Below are 22,897 nucleotides of genomic sequence, written 5' to 3'. Positions count from 1 at the left end.
AGTTCTACAAGTTCAATGGAACTTCCTTTCCAGTAAATGTGAATAGGATTGCAGCCTTTAATTATGAGGAGTGCAGATCCTGTAAGGATGTCCAGGCCTCAATGAAGAAATAATGTCTTTTTAAAAAAGCTTTGGGTCACTGAACAATCATGCAGCCATTATACCACCCACCGTACTGCTCCATTTGGTCCCTTTGTCAATTCCTTTCTTCCACTGGCTAGAGTAAGCAAGATTCTAATTAATAAGCAAGAGAGGAGGGTTGACAAAGAGATCAGGAGGTTTTACAGACAGGGCTTTCCCCCCAAATCTACTCCTGTTTGGATTGTGCCAGTCTACATATTCGCTGGATTTAACACGACCTGCCTGCAGGCTGTCAGGGACCAGGACAGACAGAGCTTTGTTTTTCTTTGAAGGAAGGATGTGAATTCTGGCTTAGCCTGAGTTATGTCCAGTATAAAAAAAATCCTCTATTTCCAGCAGCTTTTGGAAAAAACTCTGGGGCTTCTGCTTTCTCTGAAGGTGTTGATGGAGGTGCTGATGGCTATGCGAATGGTCCATCTCATCCCTCGAATCTGTCCTCGAATCTGCTGCAAAGCAGATTCGCTCTTCAGATACCCCAAGGCATAGAGCCATATGTGAAAAACCTCCAGGAGGTGCACGAATTGGTGCGGGGCGGGGACCGGTTGGCCAGAGCAGGGGTGGGGGGAGCCCAGAGCATGTGAGGAGTGCAGAGAAGAGGGAAAGAAGCAGGGAGAACTAGTGCACAGATGCTCTGCACCAGTCCAGCTAGTGGGGGATATTAGGCTTCCATCACACAGTCCTGTGCGACAGGGCAGCCTTTATATATAATGGCCGCATTATCGCACAAGTCCATTCGTGAAATTTTTGCACTTGCACAACAGTGCTCTTGAACAACTGTGCAGATGTTTCATTCCACTGCATGCATAGCACTGCATAAAATGTCAGCCACTGCATCCTGTATCAGTGTCATAACCCCAAATACTCAAATAACTCTTGATCCTGGGGACTGATCATTTTACTGCCTTGAATGAAAAGGATGATCTGATCATTTCAAACACCAAACCATACTTTGAATGGGGAGTCCTCCCATGTGTGGAACCCAGGGTGCTTGCCCCCCTCTTTAAAGAGGCTCAGCGCCCTTTTTTAAAAAAAAGAATGATCAGAATGTCTGGGCTGTTATCCAAGTAATCCAGCCATGCGCATATATAGCTGCCTGTTGTTAACCCCCAGCAGAGTCTTCAGAACCAATTTTATTTCTCCTGTGCCTGATAAACAGGCTACAGTTCTCTCTTTATACCACCAGTATTTCTGCCATGGCACTTTAAGACTAATCTTTCAACCACTTCCATCTAATGGGAATATAAGAAATAAATTGGAATCACTTTATGCATTGTATTTGAGAGGCCTAAGATAGAGCGTGGTTGTTATTGCTTATTCATGGTTCTTGTGATTAATCAGAGGTCGCTTCTGGAAGCCTGATTGCTATTCTTCCAACTTCTTTGAAAATCAATTCCAGCATATATCAAAAGCAACAATGGAAAAAACCATAGGATGACCTTAGCCTAATCCTTGCTGCAAATGCAGGCCAAATTCGGACATAACACAAAACTGAGGGTCCAACACGTTACCTGTCTGAATTCAGATGTAAGTGCTGGCCTCCTCTCTGCAGTCTGTGAGACTACAGAGAGGAGGGGGAACTGGCTGCCTGGCTTCCTCCTTTGATTGATGGACAATTGCGGCAGCCAATAAGGATGGATAGAGGGAGGAGGTCCCAGGAAAGGCTGTTTTCATTACTGAATTTGAACGTAATGAAGTCAGACACAAACCAGAGGCCCAGGCAGAGAACCTCACATCAAACCAAGGGTTTAAATTGCAGTCTGGTGAGTGAACCCTTGGATTGAATGATTGATTGATTGATTGATTGATTGATGAATTTGTATACCGCCTTTCATTAAAACAATCCGAAGGCGGTTCACATAGAAAAATTAAAACAAGGCTATAAAAATTATACAATTAAAACATTAAGCTAAAAAATAAAAACAGAGCTCTAACTAAAAAGATTTTAAAAATGCATAAAATAACCATACAAAATACAAAGAAGCAGCAGAGGAGACAATCACATAAAAGCCTGGGTAAAAAGCTAAGTCTTCACATGCTTTCTAAAAGCTGTGATGGAGACCGAGGAGCAAATAGCCACTGGGAAAACATTCCAGAGTCTGGGGGTAGCAACAGAGAAGACCCTGTCCCACGTGCACGACTGCCGAGCCTCCCTCATTATTGGCAATTAGGGTATGAACTGCAGTTTCCCGCATTTGGATGTTCAGGTCTGGGGACCTCTAGCTGCTCTGCCTCCAGTTCCCCATTGTGTCTGAGTCGGGCTGCAGTCTCTGGAAAAGGGTAGTAGAGTTTTGACATAGGAGCCAGCTTTAGAGAATGGCAAGATGGGGCAGATGGTGAGGCTGGCAGGGAGGCCACTGAGGATGTCTGTAGAAGTTGGATAAAATCTTCAAACAAAAGTATCACATGCTATTTACTTTTTCCTGTAGTCCTAAGTAGCACAGTGTAACTTGAGAGCCAGAATGGTATAGCAGAATTTTGGACTAGGCTTAGCAATATCTTAATTCAAATCCCCACTCAGCCATGGAATTCTGGTGGCGACCTTAGGCTAGTCATCATCAGCCTAACCTACTTTACAAGGTTGCTAAGAGGACAAGACTGGGGAAAGGAGGCCCATTTATGCCACCCTGAACTTCTTGAAAGAAAAGTGGGATACGGAGACGACAAATATTTATATACCACTTTTCAACAAAAGTTCCCAGAGCGGTTTACATTGATATAAATAAATAAAACACCTCCCTGTCCCTGAAGGGCTCACAGTCTTAAAACGACACATAACACAGACACCAGCAACAGTCACTGGAGGGGTGCTGTGCTGGGGATGGATAGGGCCAGTTCCTTCCCCCACTCCCCCCGCTAAATAAAGAGAATCACCACTTCAGAAAGGTGCCTCTTTGCTCAGTTAGCAGGGGATATAAATAATAAAGCATGACATTAATGTTGAGAGTACTAATGCTGCACTTTAGTTACATCATGTAGGTTGTGTTTTTCAATAGTAATTTGATATCTACCTTGGCTTGCTTCCATAAACCATCTGATGGAACTCTTTCTGATTATGTCAGCTCACTTATAGTCTCTTGCCCAGCCCGTCCTGAAGTCCTGAAGCTGGTTTTATTTTTGGCCTATTGTAAAAAGTGCCATGCCAGAAGGTGGCTTCCGATTGCCAATGTATTATAGACTTTCTGTGATTATTGCTCAGGAGCACCTATATCTTCGCCCAACTCACTGGTTCTACCCACAGGCAACTCAGTATTATTATAAACCATTAAATGGGCTTACGCATGCCAAAGGTACAAACCCTTAACATTTCACTTAAGAAAAGACGGGGAGGAGAGGCGATGCCGATAAAATTACTATAGTTATTATGACAGATAAAAGCTACAATAGATGCTTTTAAAATACAATGCTTTTTAAAAAACCAAACTAATGAATCATAAATATATAACAAAGAATATTTGGATGTGCCAGGGAAGTCACTCATTTGACAGACAGACAGGCAAACCACTGTAAAGGTAAAGTGTGCTATCGAGTCAGTGTCGACTCCTTGCAACCACAGAGCCCTGTGGTTTTCTTTGGTAGAATACAGGAGGGGTTTACCATTGCCTCCTCCTGCACAGTTTGAGACAATGCCTTTCAGCATCTTCCTATATCACTGCTGCATACCAGTGGGGATTCGAACCAGCAACCTCTGGCTTAATAATCAAGCCATTTCCTCACTATGCCATTAGGTGGCTAAACCACTGTAAAGCATCGGTTCCGCCCCTCTCCAGCACAAGGAAGGAAATTGGTTCTGCTTATATTAAAGAGTTCCTGAGAAATGGGCTTCAAACCACTGTAAAGAATCCCATTTCATTTAATATAAGCAGAACTGATTTTCTTCCTTGTGCTGGAGAGGGGCAGAACCCAGAAGGGTTCAGGTGGTGGATAAAATTTATATCACATTAAAAAGAAAAAAGGAAGATAGTATACTATGAAATGGGACAGAAGGGTTTCTTCAGAGAAGTGGTGACCCTTCTAAGCCCTTTCAAATTGGAAGACGGCTGGTAATTACTCTGACTCTAATGTGAGCATATGCAGTGACAAAGCCCTTTCATCTAGCTTCCCCTCCTACTGGAGAAATGATTGCAACCTCCCAACCCCGGCAGATAACTAATTGGAGAGATGCCCTTAGCAGCATCACAATGCTGACATAATTAAATGCTTTTTAAAAGGGTGCCATCAATGGAGAACTATTTGCCTTGAAGTTTCCTATAGTCTATATTCCCAAGACAGCAAAATAGGCCATTGTTAGAAATTCAAGCAGGCATAGGTTTCAAAATTAGGCAGCCCACAATGCAGTTGAGCCAAGTGCTTAGCCCTAAATTGATTTTAGAAATCCATTTCAGTCCAAGTTGTGTACTGGTCTGAGGAAAACAAAAAACTACAATGACATGTGCAGCAAAAGATGAGAGCACTTCCTCCATTAATACTCATAATCATTCTAATCTGCATATAGTTAAAGACAATTGTCAAGCAGATGCTTCAGGGAGAATCTAATAATAATATTTAATCAATGGCCATTATTTATATTGCAATACAATTTCACCGTTAGTTGTTGCCTGATTAAGTGGCACTTAACTCTTTGACCTGCAACTACATGGGTCTCCTTTGCATTAGAGCAATCAGAGCAATGCCTACAAACTGTATCAGAGGTCACAGTAACTTTGGGCTTGAAGTGGCATATGGTGTTAATATTCAGGCTCTGTCTGCACTGGCTGTGCAAGGTTGATCATTAATGGTTGTATTTCCTGTTCACAATGCAACGCAGAGGTTAGTGTGGATATGCCCAATAAGTCTCCTTGAAATACTGGGCCTTCAGCTGACGTTACTGAGAGAGAAATATAGTCTCAGAAAGGCCTGCCAATAGTTAAAGCTCCTGCTCCTGGAAACCCCTCCCAAAGTAATACCCACCAGCTCCTCCACCATCCCCAAAATTATCGTTTCCCCCTTATCGACTACAAACTTCAAATACTTATATACCACTTTTCAACAAAGATTTCCAAAGCCATTTACAAAGAGAAATGATAAATAAATAAAGATGGATTCCTGTCCCCAAAGGGCTCACAATCTAATGAGATTGTGACTGTTGCTGGTACGATATACACCAGCAACAATCACTGGCACCAGCAACAGACATCAGCAACAGTCACAGTTGCTGGTACGATAGACATCCAGCACAGTAGACAGAGGGGTACTGTGCTGGGGGGTGGATAGGGCCAGTGGCTCACCCCCTGCTAAATAAAAAGAATTGCCACTTTTAGAAGTTGTCTCTTTGCCCAGTTAGCAGGGGCAGCAGGGATGTCCAGCTTTCTTCTCAGCCCTCTAATGCCAACTGCCATTCTTACAAACATGACAGGATTTGCGCAGGCTTTTGGATCCTTACAACATTTTAAAAGGAAAAAAAATTAAGCATTGGTATGTTTCCTAGACTATGGGAAATACCTATGTGGGGCACCAGCAATATAGGAAGATGCTGAAAGGCATCATCTCATACTGTGCGGGAGATGGCAATTGTAAAGCCCTCCTGTATTCTACCAAAGACAACCACATGACTCTGTGGTCACCAGGAGTCGACACCGACTCGACAGCACAACTATACCTATATGCAAACAAACATGCTCATTTCTGGCTTCTGGCAAAATTTCCATAAGTCTATGGGACTGCAGATTCTCTCACCTGACTGGAAAGACAGTTTCACAGTAATTCTACTTTTTACTAATACAGTCAAATAACGTGATATCTCAGCCTTTTAAGCCCACAGTTTCCTTTTTTTCTCATCCTAATGAATATATGCAGCTTCTGTATACTGGTACAGACCATTGGTCTCAGTATTGTCCACACACTTACTGGCAGCAGCTCCCCAGACAGGGGTCTTCCCAGCCTTACTTAGAGATGCCAGTGATTGATGTTGGGGCCTTCTACATGTTAAACAATGGAATCTACCCCTCCTCAAGTTAATGGAATGATTACGCTTAGAGCATTTATCTATTACAAAAAATTAAATGTGCCATGTCTAAAGATGTGGCTTATATTGCCAGTACAGAGCCAATGTGGTGGTGTGCTTAAAAGATTAGGACCAAGGAGACTTAGGTTCACATCCCTGTGCACCTTGGGCCAGTCACTATTTTTCAGTGTAACTTCCTCCCAGGATAGCTCAGTGGCAGATCATCTGCTTTGAATGCAGAAATTCCCAATTTCAATCCCTGACTCCTCCAGGTAGATCTGGGAGGCATTCCTGCCTGGAGCCTTGGAGAGCTTCTGCCAGTCAGTGCAGATAATACTGAACTAGATGGACAAAAGTTCTGACTACTCAGCATAAGGCAGCTTCCCATGGTCCAGCTTTAAGTGCATGGGAGAACAACCATGCACACTACCTGAGATCATTGGATGAAGGGTATGATATAAAACATTCTTAGGAACATGTTTCTATGGAAACATGTTCCATTCATAGGAACATGTTCATAGGAACATTCATCTTCATGTTTGTCTGCCTTTACCCTCACATAGCTTATTTGTCACCATTATAGCAAATTTGTGTGTTTTATTTCCCATCCCTGGAAGAAAATACTGCCCAGGCTCTTCAACAGGATTTCTCCTTTTGTTCTCCTGTCTAATATATTTAAAGTATGTACCAGCCACAGTGCTAGAGATTTTCATTAACATGGCATAAGAGGCTGTGAGAACTCTTTAGCCAAAGATAAGTGACCCACTGATGCCAATGTATAACTCTCTCCCACTGAAAATATGTTTTGACAGGGAGAATTAGACAGGGTCAACGAAGATATGAAAGTTTGGTTAGCAGATAGAGAACCATGAAGAAAGAAGAAAGGATGCTACTTGCTTTTGCCTACTTGTAACTGCTGTGGAGACTTAATTTGGACCAGAGACTGTCTAAGCTGCTGAGCCTACCAGTAGAATAACTAATAAATTCCTTTATATTGAAGTTGGTTATTTTATTATTGGTTTCATCTTCAAAGGGGCCCCTGTGCTGAAGAAAAAGAGTGGCCTGACCTTTATCCTGAATCTTTATTTAAGGCAGTTGCAGCAAATATACAACAGCATCTTGTTGTAATAAAGAAGCTTCCCCCATGGGCTTCAGGGACTTAAGGCCAACATTTTATCAGCAACTGGAATAAATTAAAACAGCAAGCATGGAAATTAATGATAGCAAAAAGCCTTTCTATTTGAACTTCATCACTAATCTTCTTGGCACAACATTATACTGGCACAGTACTGCCAGTATAGTTAAGATGAGGGTTGATTCAACATTCTATTATCAACCCTGAGCATTTCATTGGGCACAAAATGGAAACAGTCTATCCAATCTGCCTGACTATTTGCATACATCAACAAAGTGACAAATGACACTATGTCTTCAAATATGGTGCAGATCTGATGTAAAATGGCGGAGTTACAACAGTTTAAATATCCTTAAAAAGGAGGTGTTCACACATTGAGTATCTTTTTAGCCATCAAATAACGTATCTTATAATTTGTTTAATGTCCTTTTAAATGTTTTTAAGAATTCAGGAATATGTGTGAGTAGCCCCTAAAGCTTCCTTATGAGTAGACCTAGCTTTGCTTGCAGGTAGGTCTATTATCACCTAAGGATGCAAAGTTTCCTGATAGTAAGGTTGTAGATGTACTTGAGAATAAGGCTGTAGCCTAGTCACGAGTGCATTGGGGTTTATTGTGAGTAAGGGACATTCCTACTCGAGTAGGCTATTGGTCTTACTCATGAGTAGACCCTTGTTACACGCAAGTGTGGCATCTACTTGTAAAGATGTAAGATCTACTCACAAGAAAGACTGCACCATCTACTCATGAGTAAGGTTGCCAGTCTAGTCATAAGTAATGGTGATATCTATTATCATGAGCAAGGCTTCAAGGTCTTATTGTAAAGATGAGACTGTCTTGCACAGTCTACTCATGGGTAAAGGTGTGGGCACATTGCTTATATGGTGCAGAAGTTAAGATGGGCACCTTAACTTGCAATTTCCATGCTTCCAGCACAAGTGAAAAATGAAAGCATCTTAACTCTTTATCTTAAATTGAAGGCTTTTGGACGACCGAATATGTTTGTAGGTTCAAAATATCAGGAAGTCTTTCTCACTTAAGTGGCTATTGCTTTCATTTGAAGATGTGGCCACTTAGTAAGCCCATGGCTAAGGTGGATTTGAACCCTGGTTTCCCAGGTCCAAGTTCCATACTCCATCTATCATCTCAGATTAGAGATCAAGTCTCATAACCAAGAAACACTCCCCCATCCCCTGAATTAAAGTGGAGGCACACCAAACTCCCAAAAAGTTTACTTCATAAGTGTGTAAAAACTGAAAACTATCCTTCCAAACCCTCTCCCTGAACATTTATTTTATCTGAATCGCTGTTCTGGATGCATCACCTCTGAGGGCAGGTAATTGCCTATAACTGAATGATTCAATCACACCCAGTGTTGAGAAAAGGTAGAACTAACAGGACAATGTTACATCCTTGACACACAGACAGGTTTGAGCCACGAGACAGCTTATGTGTATCAACTTAAATTTCCTCTCATAAAACTTTGAGGTGCAATCTAGTTGGTGCCAGTGTGTAGAAAGCAGTGCACAGAGCAGTTCCATTAGAGGACAGTATAGTCTTTACCTCCTTTACTGTGCTACCTCAGTGTCTGATCACAACTACTCTTGGTGCACGCACGAGAAAAGAAGAAATTCTTCTTATTTTCTTGCCAGTAATTAAGCAGTGAACTACTAGCAAAATTTCAATACCAGGGTGCAGAAAGTGAAGCATGGGAAGAGGGAAAACTGCCCTGCAGCTCCACAAGACCATGTATTGGTTCATATGGTTCACATTTTAGGGGGTGCAAGAGAAGGGCTCCAAGGCAACAGGGCTGCTCACAATACTGTTTGGAGGTGGGTAGGAGCCCAGGTGAGATATTACCCTGTAAGCAGTACATGATCAATATCTCTGCTGATCTGCAAACCCAACAGACACATTTTCATCTGGCTGTGAGGAATCCGGTGTTGCAGTCATCAGCTCCAAGCCCCACTCCTCCATGCAAGGTCCTCCAAGTGCCCATATGCCTTCCCAGCATGCTTTGTGCTGCCAGCAGACTGAAAAAGCCTCATGATGGCTTCCTCACGGCTTCCTCATGATGGCTTCTTCACGATTGCCCTCCCATTGGCCATGAAGGAATAGGAGGAGGATGCAGCCTTGCCAAAGCTGCTCCAGCTTTAGGATCATAGTGTGATTTGCAGGCTACTGCATCCATTGACGATGTGTAAATAAAGGCGATCCAGTTGACATAGTATACTTGGGCTTTCAAAAAGCTTTCAACAAAGTTCCCCACTAAAGGCTCTTGAGTAAACTTACCAGTCATGGGGAAAATGGACAAGTTCAATTGTGGAATGGTTATTGGTTGAAGGACAGGAAACAGAGGGTAGGTATAAATGAATAGTTCTCTAAATGGAGGGAGGTAAGAAGTGGGGTCCTCCAGGGATCTGTACTGGGGCCGGTGCTTTTTAATTTATTCATAAATGATCTAGAAATTGGGGTAAGCAGCAAGGTGGCCGAATTTGCAGATGACACCAAACTATTTAGTGTAGTGAAATCCAAGAGAGATTGTGAGGAGCTCCAAAAGTCTCTCCAAACTGAGGGAGTGGGCAATAAAATGGCAAATCCCGTTCAATGTTTGCAAGTGATTAATGATGCATATTTGGGCAAAAATCCCCAACTTCACATGTACGCTGCTGGGTGACTGACCAGATCTTGGGGCTGTGGTATTCCATTCATTGAAAGTGTCAACTCAATGTGTAGCAGCTGTAAAAAATAAAAAAGGCCAATTCCATGCTTGGAATAATTAGGAAGGGGATTGAAAGTAAAAATGCTAATATTATAATGCTCTTATACAAAACTATGTTGTGGCCACATTTGGAGTACAGCGTGCAGTTCTGGTCACCGTATCTTAAGAAGGACATTGTAGAACTGGAAAAGGTGCAGAAGAGACAACCAAGAGGATAAGAAGCCTAGAACACCTTCCTTATGAGGTAAGGGCTACAACACCTGGGGAGGTTTAGTTTAAAAAACTGAGGGGAGACACGATAGAGGTCTATAAAATCATGCATGGTGTGGAGAAAGTGGATAGATTCCCCCCCCCTCATAACACTAGAACCAGGGGTCATCCTATGAAACTGATTGTGAGTAATTCAGGACCCACAAAAGGAAGTACTTCTTCACACAATGCATAATTAACCTATGGAATTCTTTGCCACAAGATGTTCTGAGAGCCAACAGCCTAGACTGCTTTAACAAGGATTTAGATAAATCAATGGAGGACAGGTCTATCAATGGCTACTAGTCTGAGGGCTATAGGTCAGCCTAAGAGGCAGGATGCCTCTAAATACTAGTTGCAGGGGAGCAACAGTAGGAGAAAGGGCATGCCCTCAGCTCTTGCCTGTGGACTTCCCAGAGGCATCTGGTGGCCACTTTGTATAACAGGATGCTGGACTAGATAGGCATTGGGCCTGATTCAGCAGGGCTGTTATTATGGTGACCACTGTAAGCATAGCCCTCTATGGTTGCCATGTGGGTGAGGGCATGCTGGGTGTGGATGATGTGGGTGATGGTTCTCCAGGAGGATGGTTCTCATGACCAAAGGATCAGGGCAGGAAGGCTCTACTCTCATCCACCCTTGGTAAAAATCTGGGTACAAAAGCTAGGTGGTCATCCTGGGAGCAACTTGGGCTGGAGCGGAAAGCACAGGTTCTCACAATCATGCAAATCATGGTAGCCCAACTCCAACCCCAATTTTAATGGTTACGAGAACCAGGACTTATGTTTTGCCCCAGGTCTCAGGTCATTTCTCTGCAGCCCTGTAGAACTTCATGACATTTAGGTGAAGCAGGGAAGTAACTTGCCTAGGGAGCAAGAGGCTGCTCGTTCAAATCCCCGCTGGTATGTTTCCCAGACTATGGGAAACACCAATATCGGGCAACAGCAATATAGGAAGATGCTGAAAGGCACCATCTCATACTACGTGGGAGATGGCAATGGTAAACCCCTGCTGTGTTCTACCACAGAAAACCACAGGGCTCTGTGGTTGCCAGGAGTCGACAGCGACTTGACTTGATGGCACAACTTTATCTTTAATCCACATCACAAATAAAAAGGTGGTACCTCTTTTGCTGGGTCATTTCTTCTTTCTAACTAGCTGCTTAACGGACTGCAGTATAACACAACTTGTCAGTCAAACATGAATTTTTCAGATGTTTCCTCTGTGGAAGTTTGCATCTCCATGGGATAAATGAATTGCATAATCTCTTGGCTAAAGAGATTATATACAGTATACAGTTCCTGCTGTATAAAGGCAGGAATCGTGTACAGCAAGAAAGGACTCTTCTACCAGCTCAAAGCACGGGACAGCTCTTCGATGGGATGGTGAGCCAGGAGGAAGTTTTCATCAGATGTACCCACAAAGCAAGAAATTCCTATAGAGTTATGCCCTGCTGTTTCCTCACCCTTTTGAAAAAGAGGTCCTGAGTAGGGATGTGCGAACTGGTTCGAATTCAAACTGGCCCGGTGCGGCGGTTCGAATTCGAACCAGACCGGGCTCTTCCGAATCCGAACCGGTTCGAATTTGAACCAAATCCGAACTGGTTTGATCCAACCCGGTTCGAACCAGTTCGAACAGGTTCAGATGTGCCATAGGGCTCTATTGGGTCTGTATTAATTGAATAGTAGGGATGTGCGAACCGGTTCGAATTCAAACCGGCCCGGTTTGGCGTTTCAAATTCGAACCAGACCAGGCTCTTCCGAATCCGAACTGAATCTGAACCGTTTCGATTTCGAACCGAATCCGAACGGTTCAATCCGAACTGGTACAAACCAGTTCGAACCGGTTCAGATGTGCCATAGGGCTCTATTGGGTCTGTATTAATTGAATAGTGTGTCCTCCATTTTGTGGCTCCTTCTTTCAACTTTTGCTCCTGGCATCCATTTTGTAAGGCTATTTTTCAGGCATTGCATTGGCTGCACTATTGATCCTTTGATTTGCCAGAATGATTCTTGCACTCTGGTAGGCTGTTGGCTGTCGCACTGTTGAGAGCTGGCACCCTGTTGGCTGGAGGGGGGGGAGTGCAAAGGTGGGGGCTCCCAAAGGAGGGAGTTTCAAACCTATTTAAACCAAGCCTCTTGCCTGGAAAATTCTCTTTGGCTGCAGTTGTGGGATCATCATCTCTGGACTCTTGCTTCGTTTGCTGGTGTCTGTGTGAGTCCCTTGACTGTGTGTCTTTAGTGTCTGTGTACCACCTTGTGCTGTGCTCTTTCTTTTGTCCATCTGCCCTGTGTCTGTCTCTTCTCCGTTACTTTACTTACTTTACTTTGTTTTTAACTTTTCCCATATTCCTGTTGTTTTTCTTCTGTTGTCCTCCTTTCCTCACCCTCCATTTTTTCTTTCATTCCTCCTTTATCATTTGGCTTCCCCTCCCGCAGCCCCATCCATCTGCATTGTTTTCATTTAGTGCTGTTTCATTATTTGTGCCTTGTTTTTGTTCCACCTTGGATTCATTCATTCATTTGGATTATTGCTTCTGCTGTTAATTTATATATTTTCTGCTTTGATTGAATTATTTATTAATTGATGTGTCCCTTGACTGGGCCTGCTCCTGCTGCCCCCTTTGCTCCTGCCCTCCCCCCTCCCATCTAGATCCCTCACCCCCATCCTCCCTGCTGTTGCTGCCTGCCCATTGGGCTTTTCTTCTAAGGATTTTCTGTTGCTGATTACCAGTTATTTATTTGGGTCTTTTGTTCCTGAGATTTTTGCCCGTTTGGTTTGTTGCTGCTGCACATTGAATTTCTTGGGTTTATGTTGTTGATTCATCCCTTCCTTGTGCCCTTTGGGTCCTGCCCCCCACACACCACTCCTGCTGCCCCCTCTGCTCCTGCCCTCTCCCCTCCCATCCAGATTCCCCACCCTCACTCACCCACCCACCCTCCCTGCTGTTGCTGCCTGCCCGAGTTGGGCTTTTCTTCTAAGGATTTTCTGTTGCTGATTACCAGTTATTTATTTGGGTCTTTTGTTCCTGAGATTTTTGCTCATTTGTTGTTTGCTGTTTGTTGCTGCCCCCTCCCCTTCCTCCCAACACCCCCCTGCTGCATAAATACCCTCCACTCCGTCCCCCCTCTGGTCTCTTCTTGGGACTGCTGACCCCTGCCTCCTAACACAACACCCCCCTTGCTACATTGATACCCCACCCCACCCTCCTCTGGTCTCTTCTTGGGACTGCTGCCCCCTGCCTCCTAACACCCCACCCCCTTGCTACATTGATACCGCACCCCACCCCCCTCTGGTCTCTTCTTGGGACTGCTGCCCCCTGCCTCCTAACACCCCACCCCCTTGCTACATTGATACCCCCAAACACACCCCTCTGGTCTCTTCTTGGGACTGCTGCCCCCTGCCTCCTAACACCCCACCCCCTTGCTACATTGATACCCCCACACACCCCCTCTGGTCTCTTCTTGGGACTGCTGCCCCCTGCCTCCTAACACCCCACCCCCTTGCTACATTGATACCCCACCCCACCCCCCTCTGGTCTCTTCTTGGGACTGCTGCCCCCTGCCTCCTAACACCCCACCCCCTTGCTACATTTACCCCTACACACCCCTCTGGTCTCTTCTTGGGACTGCTGCCCCCTGCCTCTTAACACCCCACCCCCTTGCTACATTGATACCCCCCACACCCCTCTGGTCTCTTCTTGGGACTGCTGCCCCCTGCCTCCTAACACCCCACCCCATTGCTACGTTGATACCCCCCCGGTCTCTTCTTGGGACTGCTGCCCCCTGCCTCCTAACACCCCATCCCCTTGCTACATTGATACCCCACCCCACTGCTGCTGCTGTCCCCCCTGAATCCCCCCTCCCTGCTACATCACACCTCCACCCACCCCCTCCATGCTGTGCACTCTCTCTCTCTCTGCTTCTCTCTCTCTAGTCTCTCTCCTTCTTTCATCCATCCCTTCTTCCCACAGCTGTAGCCACACAGTACCACCACCGACGTCACCTGGTCCCTGCCAACGGGTTTTTTTGGTTTTTTTTTAAAGTATTTCATTTCAGAGTATTTCATTTCATGTCTCTGCTTTGGGGTGAGTTGAGCAACACAAATAGTGTTGTCTCCTCATTTCTGCCCCTCGATCGTTGACCCACCCCGGCTGTGTCCCAGCCCAGGGTGGCTGGCTGGCGCATCTGTGACCAGCAGTGTGTGGCAGGAGAAGGACCGGAATAAGAGGGGTTAGTGTGCATGTGCAATTGTGTGCACCTTTTGTTGTCCCCTTTCCCTAGTTGGCGGTTTAAATAGGGATACCTGTATTTTGAAATGCATTTGGGTGTGGGGAGGGACACTTGGAGATGTACTGTTGTTGTGTGTTGCTGAAGAAATTGTTGTTGTGTTGCATGCTTTTCTTGCAGGTTGTTTCTTGTTTTAACAGGTTCCCCACCCCACCCCACCCCAGGTCATTGTTGTTATGTTTTGAAGATATATGATGTTATTATCATGTGCTTTGCTTGCTTGCTATGGGTGGAGTGGGTGGGTTTTGTTAAAGTGCAATTTTTTAAATAGGCAAGGTTGCTTGGTACCCCAGCATTACTTCAAATCCACCCCCCAACCCAATCCATCCACACACTGTTCAGTTCACTAAAGAAGGGTTTCCTTTGATTTTCAGGTTCCCAAACTTTGACTGCGTCCCTCCCCCCCGGTAGGTGCTGTGCCCGCCCCCCATCCATTTTCCTGATGATCAACAGACTTGCCCCCCCCAACTACTCCACCTAACTGCCTGTGCCACCCACCACCCACCCAGGGGTCCACCCTTTTCCCAAATTAAAAAAACACCCATCCCCATCCCCATTTGGCTTCACACCTGACCCAGTCCAATTTCAAAAGGTTACCCTCCCCCTCACCTCAATTGGCTCCCCCCCACATCAAAAAATCTTCCCTTCCCCCCAATTGGCTTTTCCCCATCAAATTTCCCTCCCGCTGCCTCCCAATTAATTGGCTTTTTTGCCCCTTCCCCCCCTCCAAATTATTTTTTTGCCCCTTTCTGGCCTTCCTCGTAAAGTCTCCCAACTTTAGAAAAAGTCTAACAGGTCTGACCAATGTGAGCGCCATGTTGCGGGCAGGGCTCGCAGAAGGTTGGCAGGCAGAGGTGGGAGAGGCCAGGTGCACACACACCTAAACCTTTCCTGGAGCGCCAAACTGGTTCAAAGGTCCAGCATTCAAGCCGGTTTGGCGGTGGGGGTTCCTTTAAGGGGCAGGGAGGGTGCCTTTACCTGCCCCACTGCTTTCCCCCCACCAGCACTCTCCCCAAAAGCATTGGTGTGAGGCTGCAGTGTCACTCCTTGCAGCCCTGGTGAACATCAGCATGCAAATGGCTGCAAATGCAGGCGCCGGAGAGTGCCGGTGGGTGGGTGGGAAGCAGCAGGGCAGGTAAGGGCACCCTTACCTGCCCCTTAAAGGACCCCCTGCCTCCCAGGAGTGCATGAACTAGGATCACGCACCTCCCACTCGCCTCCCTAACACTCAGTGCATCCTGTTTCACAGATCTGGGCATAGGGGGGATAACTTCCCAGTCAGAGCACGACTTGCAGGTAGGATTGAGTTCCAACTGCTTTCATTACAGAAATCAAGCACGACACCCATGATTGTTAGCCACTATTGTGAAGCAGCACTGCAGGGGCAATCCTTTCATGAGGCAAGGTAAGGTGCTTGCTATGCAGAGAGTGGATTTTTGGGGTACCAGTGGGACAGCCAGATGCCGCCCACTGCCTCAGTACTCTGTGGAAAGGACAGTTGAGTGCAAAAGATACTCTATCAAGCAAGGCTATCTTTGACCCTCATGAAGATATTGACCTACAATTCCCATCACCCCTGACTATTGGCCACTGTGCTGGGGATGCTGGGAGCTGTAGTCCAAAAACAGTGGATGGGCTGAAGTTGAGTAGCCCTGCTATAAAGCATCTCCTATACTTTATTCCCCTTTCATCATTTTCATTGGTAGCCTGCCCAGCACAAAGGAAGGAGGAGGGTGTGCAGAAGGAGGCAGAGGAGGAGGAGGTAAAGAAAAGGGGGTGTTCACACACATGTCTAGTGAAGCACAGCCATTGTCACAAATAGAAATGGAGGCACAAAAAAGGAGGGAGCAGCATTTGGTGACCTGCCTCAGTATACTTACATTTTGTTTCATAACTCCATTTTGTTTCATCAAAGCAGTCATTTTAATTCTATTGCAGTAGCAACGTGTCACAGCTACCATACAACTATGTAGCCAACCACTCGCGCATCTCTAGACTGTGGTTCAGCACATTCCCACAAACCTTCCTCCAAATGGGAAAAGCACCAAAAAGGAAGCTGGAATCTTTCAGCAATGAGCTGGATCACTCCTGGAGCAGCTGGTGCTGGAGAAGATTATTAAAATAGAGACTCGGGGACTGTCTGCTCCAGAATGTTATTCACTCCTTTAAGGTGCTACATGAGACTGGAGGTGTCCTTACGGTGGGATATAGCCGAAGAAATAGGACAGACAGAGAGACAGTGAATTATACACCTTGGATATTTCCTCTGGCATACTACCATTCCTCATCACATCTCTCCTGGATCTATTTTTAGGAGTCTTCCATGCCTGTTGCAGAGATTCCACTCTCAATCTAAGGTGTTTCAAAGATAAGTGCATTCCAAATTCTAGTCAATTTGCAACAGATCGACAAAAGGCTGAAGAAGGGAATATAGGGATAGGAGAAATGGGGAGGTTTCTTCCAGCAGTGAAATTAAAGGCAACTCCAATTCCAATATTCAGAAAATCTGCATCCAGAGAGAAAATGAAAATGGTAAGATGACCCCTCAGACTGCAAAAAGAGCTAGAGAGAATGCTTATGATCTCAGTGCTCTTACCTCTTCATGATATATGTTTTGTATTTTTTTTCCTTCCAGTCTGTCCAATCATGTGCTCATAGTGGCTTAAGAAGCTGTGAGTTCAGATGGAAGATGACAGTGTCCACATAATATTCACAGGGGCAGATTATTTTGCCACCCATAGGCGACCAGAGATTTGCCACCCCAGCAAGGGTTTCCTCTTTACAAGTAAAGGGCTTGGGGGTGGGTGCGGGATTAAATCTACTTTTAAAACATTTTCCGCCCATTTCGGGCCTCGCGTGCGTATGCACAGAGGCCTGAAATGGGCCGGAAACTGCCCAACCTGTCTTTTGGGAGGCAGGTGGGCCCATGGGAGGAGCTCTCACCTCCGTCTCCACCACCACCCCACCACACGGGCATACGAAGATGGTCTGACGATCTGTCATGATTTGGGAGGCTGGCGGGCCCACTAGGAGCTCTCGCCGCCTTTGCACAGCAGTGGTTTTGAAAGTAGATTTAACTTCCCACTGCCCCGCCAAGTGCAAGTGGCAGATTAATGCATAGGCAAATTGGCTGCTCCTCAAAATTTGCCGCCGTAGGCAAGTGCCTACTTTGCCTATGCATTAATCCACCACTGACTATTCAGGCACCTCACATTTGAGGATTTTAATATTATTAATGAAGAAGAAGAAATCATTCCTTGGCTAAAACAGAAAAACACATCCAAATGCATATTCCTGTTTTTTCATATTGATTTGATTTGTAGTAAGTGGTCCTAAGGAAAGGCGTGGCATAGCTAGTCTGAAACTGATGTTAGCACAACTTCCATCTCCGATATTCTGCAACATATTCAGCTGGTTCAAACGAACAGCAGCCCCAGCACGCAATCATGTTGAGGCTGCTGCGAGAACACGCCTGCTCTCATATCAAGGACAAGCAGATGCATTCTCAGCATATCTTTTACTCTCATGCAAGGAGTGATTATCCAAATCACTCCTCTACATGCGCTGCAAAACCCAGTTTCATTAGGGTTTTGCAGCATATGTAGAGGGCAAATCAGATGATTACCCTACACATGAGTAAAGGTTGTGCCAAAAATGAATCAGCATGTCCTTTAATATCAGAGCAACTGGATTCTCACAGCAGCCCCAACAACAGTGTGTGTCGGGCTGCTCTTCATTTGATCCAGCCCATTGTTCCTCTGCCTCCAGTTCCCCCACTTCCTTGAGCAGTGAGAAGTTCCAGGGTTCACAGCACACTTTCCATTCTGGTTTTCTTTGGCAGGAATGTCCCTGCAGTTTCTTTGTAATATTTAGTTTATTTACACAAATATACAGGTTGAGCATTGGATGCAGATAGAAAATAACAGATCATTCTCAGAAGTCAGCAGCAGGTTATATCAGAGAAACCAGTCCCTGCATCCAGAGATGCTACAACTCTCTGCCTTGGCTGTTCCGTTCCAAGCTCTCTCTTGAAATCCTTCCTTCAGTCCACCACTAGTAGCAGCTTGCCTGCTTTTTTCACCCCAGTGTAACACAACAACACACCTTGGGTGGGATCTGTGTGTCATGTAATCCTACTCCTTCCCATGAGTATCTGTCAAGAGGCAGGAAGTATGTGACCCTCACATTTCCCAGTGGCATCCTCCTCTAGAAGTCATTTAAAGTCATTAACAGTAATTTACTTTCAAAAGAATGCCAGCCAGCTAACTACCCCAAACTCACAACATTATTCTTCCAGTCTCAGAACTGCAATTGTATAATTTATTACTCAGGTTTATTGGCACATCGTGTGGCTTTTCAATAAAGATTACCAATCACAGAGAAAATATTACCAAACTCTAGAACTACTTTAAAATAGAAATGAAAATCATGCCTATAAAATGGATTAATCATTCCCAGTAGTATTTTAGCATCTGCTGATCAAAAAATTGGGTAGCTCTTGAGAGAAGGGAAGTTATTACTTTGCTGATTTGCATGTCTCTCAAACAAGTTTCTATTACAATAGAAATTCAGACTTTCTCTTCCCAAATTTACTAAAATGTCCCTTTGGGCTGTGATTATCTTAGGTGGCACAGCAGCAGCGAAGCAGAAGATTTGAAAGCTGGCTGAAGAAATCAGAGAGACTGCAGACAAAAATCATTCTGGCAACTGCCACCTAATTCCTCTTACAGCCCCATCTTATGCATGCTTACCTGGGCTGGGAGTAAATCCCACTGAGGTCAGTTGGGGAGTCTTAGTCCTTAGAGGCTTTGGGGAATCATAGCTGGGGGTTCTCTATGTTGTAGGGGCATTACCAACCTTAAGGCTGCATGGTTTGGTGTGAGGGATGCTTCCTGCAAATACCTGTCCTTGACCTCCTTGGGGATTTGCATAATGGGCACCAATCATATAACTTAGGATGCTCACCATTAAGCTGTTTTAGCTTCCTCAGAGCCTTACTGTACCCACTAGTCATGACCAGGGTGCTTTCCAGATCACATGCTACAACAGCAATAAAATACTTGGGCTTGGCAGGATTGTATTGAGAACAATTCCCAGAATCTCAAACTCCTAGAACGGGAAAATACAGCTACTTTTTTGCAACGCACATACAACATTGTAGCACTATAATGTAAAAATAAGTTCTGAAAGAACGAATTGTAAATGTGAACAGCATCTTGCTGTCAGCACAGAGACTGCAGTGTAATAACACAGGAAGTATGGAAGCACACTTAGCAGATCCACAGTGACACTGTTGTAGGGTTTAACCATCCCAACATGGGATGGTTGAGTGACTCTGGCGGCCCCCCAAAGTTATGGGGGAAAGCCAGGGTGTGCCTCTGGAGGCCCCCAGAAGTGCTTGTGGCCATGGAAGCCAGAGATGCTCATCCCCCCCCCATGCTCAATGGCGCAACTAAAAAAATCCTACCTAGCCCTTAAAGGAACAACTAGCCAAAACTCACACTGTTCTCCCGGAGAGGAGGGATCCCTCTCTAAAGCTGAGTCAGGATGCAGGCAGGCATAAGCCTGAAAGCTCCACCCACTTGGGCACCTTGACCAATCAGGTTGCACTCCTCATGCCTCATTCAAGGCTGGGTAGGGCACCAGGATATGCCCTGGTGAGTAGCAACATTATGAGTACCAACCAAAGTCCAGCCCTAGCACTCTAAAAAACAAGCAAAATACTAAGAAATCAATATCACATTCTGAAGGGCTTAGAGCTCAGAGCACACGACTTTTGAGTGTGCATGAAGTGTTAGCACTTCTCATTTTCAAAATTAGAGCCTCTCAGATTGTTATATCTCAACCTTAGCAGGCAGGCTACACTGTGCCACTACTAGTCCCTACCCATGCCCAAACTCACTCCGTTTCAGTTTTCAGGCTGATTAATATCAAGGATGCGGATGGAGGTCACAAATAACGTGTAGCCCTAGCAAAAGGCTCTTTCATTATGGAAAAGGAGAAGGAAAGGAGCACCCTTGAGTGCACATGCGGAATGGCAGTTTCCTTCTTTTATGGCCTTCTGGTTTCATTTTTGTACACATTGCCAGTGAAGTTGCAAGCCTTTTTTCCTGAGAGACAACCTAGAAAGAAAGAAGGATTTTCTCTTGCAGAAGTGCTATTTTAAACCCAGTAAGATAAAAGTTAGGAAGCAAAAAAGGTCTTCCCTTGCTTCATGCCCACCTTCATCCTCAGCATTAGGCTGCCAAAATACACTTATGCATTCCCCACACCCCCTTAATTGCCTTCCAGTCCCATTCACAATCACTGGTCCCTTCTGTTATGCATTTTGATTCCCCTGCTGTTTCTGCCTCCCTCCTCAACCCACTCTCAGCTGATTTACTTGGGTGGTGTCCTCTGAGCCAAGAAGTGCCACCAGGGTCATATCTAGGGTGGGGCAGGCAGGGCACGTGCCCCAGGCGCCACTTGAAGGGGGGCGCCATTTTGTAAAATAAAAAAATAATAAAAAATGGCTGCCGAAAACAAAATGGCCATCGTGCATGCTCAAATGGCCTCTGTGAGGCCCTAGGTCATGCCAGGCCTTGCAGAGGCCATTTGAGCATGCGTGGTGGCCATTTTGTTTTCAGTGGCCTTTTTTTTCAAAAAAAAGAGATAATTTTTAAAATTGGCCACCGCACATGCTCAAATGGTACCTGTGAGGCCCTAGAGGCCAGCGGGGTGTGAGGGGGAACCTTTGCAAAAAAACCCCCGACTTTAGGAAGCCCCCCAAAGGGGCTACAGGTTAAAATAAAAATAAAAATTAATATAATATAAGACACTGTACACATATTCAGATTGGCACTATGTACAGAGAATCAGGACTTGTGAATACTGAGCTGACACTTATGAGCTAGGATTGTATTCATTTGCTCTTACTTTGCTTCTTGTGATAAGTGAGTTAAATGTGATGTCTTGCTAATATGCTATTAATGGTGAGTTTGTCTTTGAATCAGTGTGAAATCCTTAATATTAAGGCCCACTGGGAGTTTCTTGCTCTCTTTCTCTCATTTTAACTGTCTTTCTGAAAGACTAGAATATATTCCAAGCAGTAACACAGTTTACTCTGCATATCCTTTAATTATTTTCAGAGTATCTGGGAAAAGTCAAATTCTCCATTGATTTTTAAAACTTATGTAATAGTGATGCTACAATGCATAGTAGAGAATTAGACAGGCACTTCTAGTTTTCCAAGTACACCTCCACATAGTATTGGGGTATTTCATGAGCCCCAGCATACTGAAATTTGTAGTTTTCCAGCATTTTTTGATCTGGCTAAGTGCACTGCTAAATAGTTATTGAAATATTACAAGATTAATGAGCCTGACTTGTATTTTTCAGCTGATATTATGGTAAAGTTATCTGAAAGATGGGTGTCAGATGCTTGGACAGGGGGTGCAATTTCAGTGCTTACCCTAGGCGCTATTTTCCCTAGATACGCCTCTGAGTGCCACCCTCTGTCCCAAGGTTTGTGTCAGTGCTGTAGCTTGGAGCAGATGGCTGCCGGGTGGATCTCATGCCAGAACACTGGTGCCCAATAAACCTGGCAATGTGGGGTCCCAGCACCAGCAACAAAAGTTTATGCTGTTCAGCATATATTCTTCCAGCATCAAGGTGTTTTTAACGCATTTGGTGTAATTAAAAAACATGGATTGTTTTAAGTAAACTGTGATGAGCCTCAAACTCACACATTTCACTTCATTTGTACATGATGGGAGGAAATGTAAAGCTTCTGGTAATTAACTAACTAAAAGTTAACAAATCAGGATATCAAACCAGAATCAGATCCTAGATTGATATCTTGGTTTATTACAATGGTTTGTACAAACCACAGTTTCCCATATATGGACCAACATGAGAAACTGCAGTTTGTTGAAAACCACACCTTTACATTTCTTCCTTTCCTGCTCAAAAGACTAGGATGGGAAGGATGGGAACCTAAGACTTGCTGTAGTGCACTCTTAAAACTATTGTTTTGTCATTAATGACAAAATGAGACCAGTGTGTTACTTTGAACTGCCAACTACTTTGGTTGAGAATGTTGATGCAAATAAATATGAGACACAAGGGGGTTCACAAGATATTGCTATTGTTCACAAGATATTGCAAGATATTGTTATTGTTCACAAGATATTACAGGGCCTAGGGAGCTTGCCAGCAGCCACGGGTTGGGACAAGCTCGGTTGGGAGCCCCCTTTCCATGTGGTTGTGTGTGCACACACTATAGGACACCGGTCACACCCCTACATAGGATGAAATATGCAGGGGCCATGGTCACAAGTGGTAAGACAGGTGAGCTTGTGCCTTGCTGCACTGGGCACATCATCACATGCTGTTGGGGTTGAGG

General features: G+C 44.8%; 2 long non-coding RNA genes across 3 annotated transcripts in view; one reads left to right on the top strand and one right to left on the bottom strand.

The window, feature by feature from the left end:
* The window catches only part of LOC128323696 (uncharacterized), a 37,492-nt gene extending 35,694 nt beyond the window's left edge, over positions 1–1,798 (bottom strand). For both annotated transcript variants that reach the window (XR_008306428.1, XR_008306429.1), the window contains exon 1: positions 1,650–1,798. This is a non-coding gene — a long non-coding RNA (uncharacterized LOC128323696). The remainder of the gene's footprint in view (positions 1–1,649) is intronic.
* LOC128323697 (uncharacterized) lies at positions 1,265–7,120 on the top strand. Its single transcript, XR_008306430.1, has 2 exons — positions 1,265–1,901; positions 6,934–7,120. It is a non-coding gene; the product is annotated as an uncharacterized LOC128323697 (long non-coding RNA).
* The last annotated feature ends 15,777 nt before the right edge of the window (positions 7,121–22,897 follow it).

Source organism: Hemicordylus capensis, chromosome 4, assembly GCF_027244095.1.
Source record: "Hemicordylus capensis ecotype Gifberg chromosome 4, rHemCap1.1.pri, whole genome shotgun sequence".
NCBI lineage: Eukaryota > Metazoa > Chordata > Lepidosauria > Squamata > Cordylidae > Hemicordylus > Hemicordylus capensis.
The sequence above is the reverse complement of the archived record's forward strand: the minus strand, read 5'-3'. Positions and strand labels throughout refer to the sequence as shown.